Genomic DNA, 7,374 nt, shown 5'->3' with positions numbered 1-7,374 from the left:
AGGTTGGAAGAGATGGCCCACCACATCCTTCACGGCAATAAAAGTGGACATTCCTCCGGTAACAGATGGTTCGATAAATTCATTCAGGTAAAATTTATTCATTGCAAACAAGTAACAGAAAAGACCGATGTGTATCGAGCAGTTTGTATACAAACACAAAAGAATCAATGCTTACTTTTGTATTAATTTCTCTTATTATCATTTTGCTTTTTCGTAAATATGAATTTCAATTGATTAAAAGAAAAATTCTAAATTAACAATATCCCTCTAATTTGCCTATAAAACATCGCACATAATCGATGCCTAATTATTTACTATTGCCGTTCTGTAGTTTATCGTGACCAAAAATTGTGTAAATGGAATTGTGATCGAACATTCGGTGTCGGAAGGGATTACGGTTTTAAGATTTTGTGAAAAATTTCTGGATTTCTTGTAAGACGTTTTTATCTTTTGGTTAAATGTAAGAAATGAGAAGGGAAGTGATCAATGTACTTACAGGAAAGATGATCAGCCGTGGTTCTCTGCGGTTATCAGACGAGTAGCAGACGATCGCGTGTTAGTTAAAAGACTTACGTAGAATATGAGTGAACTTCTGGCAGAAGAGTTCAAAAAAGCATCGGCTGTCACAGACGCGTAAGATACTCTAATTTTGATTATCGGCGAATAATAATTAAGCGCATTTCATAAGTATGAAGACTCTGATTTATTTCCGTATAAAATTTTTTACACGGAACACTTGGCAAGAAGAATTAACGCTTGTTGTGGGTCCTCCATAGTATTATATTGTTGCATATTTGCGTATCCAGCTCTAGCCAGATTCCTTCAAAAGTTTTCCGACAGATTAAGAACGGGAGATAGAGCCGGCCAATCAATAATAGGCACCCTATTAGCTAAAAATCATTCATACGTGTGAATGGGAGCATTGTCGTATTGAAAGAACCATAGATTCTGAACAATTTGTTCTGTAGAAGGCAAGACGTGCGTGTTAAGATTGCTTTTCAACGTGTCTTGATAATCACTTGCCTTTTATGTTTTTGTACAACGCGGGTGTATTCTTTCCTGCAAACTATAACCATTCCAAATCACAAGCCACCATCTTATTGTGATTTGAAATATAATCCATTTTTCTTTTTCAAATTATCTTAGTAGTGGTGGATCCGACCATTTAGACTATCAAGGGTGAATTTTTTTCTCGTCACTATGGTTAATTTGTTTGTATGTGTCTGTCTAGTTCATTTTTTACTTGCACCATAGTAAACATCTCCCTTTGTGAGTAGGATGATGCAGTTTTTCTTCGCTGGTGAAGAAGATGCTGGCATATCTGCACAACTCTTCCAATAGTTGATTTTTCAACATTACACACGGGCGTTGCTGCTAACTTCCGAAATGATGTTGTAGCTAGCAATCTGGCGAACAATGGCACCTCTTGCCTTGTTTCTAAGCTTAGAACGGCGTCCTGTTGATTTATTTTGACTGTGTTGATCTCCTAGTTCAATAAAACAGCTATTACACTGGATGACCGATTTAATCTATATATATAATCAAGACGAGTTGATAATAATAATAATAATAATAATAATAACTCTCCCGTGGTCACCACCTGGTCGTGGTGGGAGAGCCCAGTAATTTTACTGATCCATAGGGCAATGCAGGCTGGAGCACAAGCTCCTGGTAGGGACACCCATGCCAGTAAGGTCTATGGGGAGAAATGAAGCTAAGAGTGACCACACACCCACATTCTGTGGAGATATTAGATCATGGTAGTAACCAGATCTAAAGTGTGATACCGGCTCGGACGTCGCCCGGGTTAACAAGGTCCGCGTTCGTGGGTAAGGCAGAGGCTCACGTTCGAAAAATAGGCCACAGTCTCCCCTGGTTACCGGTGGCGAAAGCAGCACCGGCCCAAGCATGGCTACTGCAATGCCCTCAACAGATGTGAGGAACCAACCCAGCCTTGGTGTTTCTGTGGCAATGCATCCACAGACCACAAAGGCTGGAAAACCACGCCAACGGATGAAATGGACAGTAGAAATGAACGAGTTTATCATCCGTACTTATTACATCATCACAAAACTCGAAACAAACATGACAGCATACAGACAACAACTACACCATAAATTCACACAACAGTATCCTCACCTCACTGTTACCGAACAAAGGGTTGTTGATCAAAAAAGAACAATTATACACAACAACCTTATTCCACAAACAACACTTGAACTTATCAAACAACAGGTTGCTGATCAAATACATCAACAGACAGAAACATCTAACATTAATGAAGATCATGTAACCTGTCAGGATAATCCAGCAACAAGCATTGATAATAACACACATACAACAATTACCACTAATGATACTACAGACACTTCCTCATCCATCACTGATAACATAGACTTGGATTTAGTTAATACGCTCTCACTTATATTTCAGGAAACACTCACTAAATATACAGGTACAGATCCCACACAACGACCACGAATACCAAAAATCAACACGTCAAAGGAAGTAGGAAAAACACTAAATTATGTAAACACTCACTTACTACCACACTACATTCATTCAATTTCTACACTCGCAGACATTCATACATTAGTTTATGCTGGGGCAGTCACAGTAGTGACACACCATGGACTGAAAGTACAATCACAGACAAATACACAGAAAACACAATTCTATCACAAGCCTGCCTGGCAGAGAAGAATAGAAACACAAATAAATGACATTAGACAGCAATTAGGCAGGCTAACACAATACACTAAAAACAACATAACACCCAAATTAAGGAAACAGCTCAAAAACATTTTCAAGAAAATAAAAACACACACAAAACATGAACATCACAACACACACATTACAGAATACATTGATACACTAAAACAAAAACTTGCTGCCAAAGCACGTAGACTCAAACGATACAAAACATGTACACTACGAAAACAACAAAATAAATTATTTACAAACAATGAAAAACTTTTTTACAGACAAATTAATAACAAAGCAAACACTGATACACAGCACAGTGGCACACCAACAGAAGAAGAACTCACAACATATTGGTCTTCTCTTTGGTCCAGTGCTGTCACGCACAATGCTGAAGCAGGCTGGATCGAGGAGGAGAACAGAAACTTGCACAACATACCAACTATGCCCTGTGTTGAAATAAACATACATGATTTCCAATACACTGTTAACAGAACACACAACTGGAAGACACCTGGTGTAGACAACATTCACAATTTCTGGTACAAAAAGTTTACATCACTGCACCAGGAACTAGCTAAACATCTAACACACATCATCATCAATCCACAAGACATGCCAAATTTTCTTACTCAGGGCATCACCTACATGAAACCTAAAAACAACAATACCACAGACCCCACACAATACAGACCAATTACATGTCTTCCAACACTCTACAAATTATTGACATCCTGTATTGCAAACAAAATATACAAACATGTTGAAGAACACGACATTCTAACAGAACAACAAAAAGGTTGCCGTAGAAACCACAGGGGATGCAAAGAACAGTTACTCATAGATTCAGTCATTCTACGGCAAGCACACAGACAACACAGAAACATACACATGGCATATATAGACTACAGAAAAGCATTCGACAGTGTTCCACACAGTTGGCTGCTACATATCCTACACATGTACAAAATACATCCATCACTCATTGCATTCTTTCAAAACACTATGCCAGCACTGGAGAACAACACTACATCTCAGGGTTCATAACACTTCCATACAAACAAACCAAATTTTTATTAGGCGAGGAATTTTTCAAGGAGATTCCTTGAGTCCTCTCTGGTTCTGCCTAGCCTTGAATCCATTATCCAACATGTTAAACAACACGCAATATGGCTACAATATCAGGCATGAAAAAACAACACAGTATACACTGTCACATCTCATGTACATGGATGACATAAAACTTTATGCATCCACACAAAAACAACTTCATCAACTCCTACAAATCACACATTCATACACCAAGGACATACAAATGGAATTTGGTCTAGATAAATGCAAAACACTTCACATAGAAAAAGGAATCCTGAAGAAAGAAGATTTTGCACTTGGAAATGGAGACGTTATTGAATCCATGGAAGAGGGCGAGTTCTACAAGTATTTAGGATTCCAACAGGCCAAACTAACAGAACATACACAAATAAAGCAAAGATTAATTAAAGAATACCAAAGTAGGTTAAATGCTATTCTCAGAACACAGTTAAATGCAAAACACACAGTTAAAGCAATAAACACATATGTCATCCCAGTACTCACATATTCTTTTGGAGTTATACATTGGACTCACACAGATCTTGAGCAACTCCAAAGGAAAACAAGAACTACACTTACTAAGCATAAACAACATCATCCTAAATCCGCCACAGAAAGATTAACCCTTCCACGTAAAGATGGCGGACGTGGCCTGATTGACATAGTTAACCTTCACTACAAACAAATACAGTCACTGCGAGAGTTTTTCTACAAAAAACAAGAAACATCACAATTACATAAAGCAGTAACTCTAGCAGACTCAAATAACACACCATTAAACTTACACTCACATCATATGGACACAACACAACATATAAAAAGCATAGACACCATTAAGCAATCGTGGGCTCGAAAGGCACTCCATGGCAGGCATCCTTATGATCTGGCCCATGATTTTGTTGACAAAACTGCGTCAAACAGCTGGTTAGCTCGGGGATGCCTCTTTGGGGAGACGGAAGGATTCATGATTGCCATACAGGATCAGGTCATAAATACTAAAAACTACAGAAAACACATACTCAAAGATGCAACACTCACAAATGACACATGCAGAAAATGTCACATCATGCCAGAAACTATACAACACATCACCTCTGGTTGCAAGCTCTTGGCACAAACAGATTATTTACACAGACATAATCAAGTAGCAAATATAATACACCAAGAGCTTGCAAGGAAACACAAATTAGTAGACATCCACGAACCATATTACAAATACATTCCACAGACAGTATTGGAAAACAACACGCACAAAATGTACTATGACAGAGCCATAATCACAGATAAAACAATTTACCACAACAGACCAGACATCACACTCATTGACAAACACAATAAAATCACATACATTATAGACATATCCATTCCAAACACTCACAATATACAAAACGCATGCACTGAAAAAATTAGCAAGTACACAGAACTCGCCCAGGAAATAAGGCATCTGTGGAGGATGGATAGGGTGCTTATTGTACCTGTTGTTCTCTCCTCTACAGGTGTCATACCACACACACTACACAAAAGCCTGGGCACATTACAATTGAATAGAAACACATACATCACACTACAGAAGGCCACTATATTGAATACATGTCATATTGTGAGAAAGTTCCTGAATACAGACACACACACTGATACACTTCTTTAATTTCTGTTTTGGTTACTATGCCTTGACTTTGGTCCGGCATAGTACACAGCCACCGGTGTTAACCGAGTATATCTCACTTAACCCAACATAATAATAATAATAATAATAATCAGTGCAGAGCCCAAACGGTTAAAAGTTGAAAGTTGAAATTTGGTACACAGTTAGAGTACGTCACGAGAACGCACGCTAAGAAAGAGTTTTTCGAAATTCCTTCCCACGGGGGAGAGGGACAGGATTAAGTCTTAACACTTCCATCAACAATGGAAATGTTAAGTAACAATGTAAGTGTCAACAATGGAAGAGTCAACAATGGAAGTGTTACTAACAATGAAGCGTTAAGATGGAAGAGTCAACATCAAAGTGTACATAACAATGGAAATGTTAAGAGCGAAAACGGTTAGGAGTTGAAAGTTGAAATTTGGTACACAGTTAGAGTACGTCACGAGAACGCACACTAAGAAGAGATTTTTCGAAATTTCTTCCCCACGGGGGAAATGGACAGGAAGGCTTAACACTTCCATCAACAATGGAAGTGTTAAGTAACAATAGAAATGTTAAGTAACAATGGAAGTGTCAACAATGAAAGTGTTACGTAACAATGGAGAACAAGAGAAAGCGACGTGCAAGATTTACCGGCGTTGGAGGAAAAAAAGAAAGAAAAAGAGTATTATGTTAGAACATATTTGATTTTCAAATTTAAACACATTACTTCGGTTTTTCTCGACCTTTCTTCTTTAGAACATTTGATGAAAATCGAACAATATAATCAGAACACGTCGTGAAAATCGAACAACATTAGAACATTCGATTTTCAAATTCGACCTTTCTTTATAAATATTTACTTCGTTGAAAAAATTACTCTTTTTCTTTTGTGACAATAAAATAATAATTTTAATCTTCGCTATCGTTACTGTTGGCCGAGCAACGCCGAGCCTACCTGCTAGTTTTCTAATAATTACTCTTGCCGAATAATTTTCACGTGTATGAGCAAAGAATTTCACTTTTCTCTTAGTCAGTTAAGAATTTACCTCAAAGAATGGCGTGATATCAGTGATTATAATTAATTTGCCGTATCTAAATATCAAGCTGTCTTTATATTTTTCGGACAGTCAATTTTAAGCTGCTTCTCTTAAATTATTTCGTCTTAATAAATTATTATTCTATTCAAAACACTGTATATATTATGAAGGTTTAAATGATAAATAAATACGATATGCAATGATTCCTTGTGAATGATTTTATATGGAAACATATTATTGCTATTATATCTTTAAAGACAATTATTACCCGAAGAACGTATAGATGTTCTCTGTAAACATTATTTTCAGATTAATCGACTCGCTGGAACTCAATGTTTTTATATTTGATAATTACGGCTAAGGTTTTCCGAAAAACAAAAGATCAGTCCGGATGTGTTCATTCAGTTGTGTTTGCAGCTGACATACTTCAGGTTTGTTTTAACGACGTTTGTCTTTTTTTACTGTTTATTTGAGTGTTATTAATTCAACGTTGCTGTTACTTTCTCATCAGAATGCGTGGCAAAATGACGGCCACCTGCGAAATGGAAGCTTTAAGAAAATTCAGATTCGGTCGCGTGGACAACATCCGCGCTTCCAGCCAAGAGGCTTTGGATTTCTCAGGAAAGGATCTAACATAAACTTTGGAAGTCAATGTTAGATCATTCCCTGAGACAGGTAAGTTAAATGCAAACTTCTCAATTATTAGAAAACGTTATTCATATTGACTCGTACAATATCTTTAGGTTGAAAAATGGCAAAAATTTCAAAAAGCCGTGAAAAAGCAGACCGAAATTCTTTTCTACGTAAGTAGTAAAGAGCTGGAAATGAATCAAAATAATTAGCAATTTTATAATTGTGATAATATTTGTTATTGCTCAGACAATCAACGGAAAAGGACCAAATAACCAACTT

The 7,374-nt window shown here is 37.1% G+C and overlaps 1 long non-coding RNA gene across 1 annotated transcript; it reads left to right on the top strand.

The window, feature by feature from the left end:
- The first annotated feature begins 518 nt into the window (after positions 1–518).
- Positions 519–7,067, top strand: LOC136969125 (uncharacterized). Its single transcript, XR_010879767.1, has 3 exons — positions 519–633; positions 6,772–6,893; positions 6,974–7,067. It is a non-coding gene; the product is annotated as an uncharacterized lncRNA (long non-coding RNA).
- The last annotated feature ends 307 nt before the right edge of the window (positions 7,068–7,374 follow it).

The sequence above is a fragment of the Centruroides vittatus genome, unplaced genomic scaffold, assembly GCF_030686945.1.
Source record: "Centruroides vittatus isolate TY-2023 unplaced genomic scaffold, ASM3068694v2 contig_1727, whole genome shotgun sequence".
NCBI classification, from domain to species: Eukaryota; Metazoa; Arthropoda; class Arachnida; order Scorpiones; family Buthidae; genus Centruroides; species Centruroides vittatus.
This window is presented reverse-complemented; position numbering and strand designations above follow the sequence as displayed.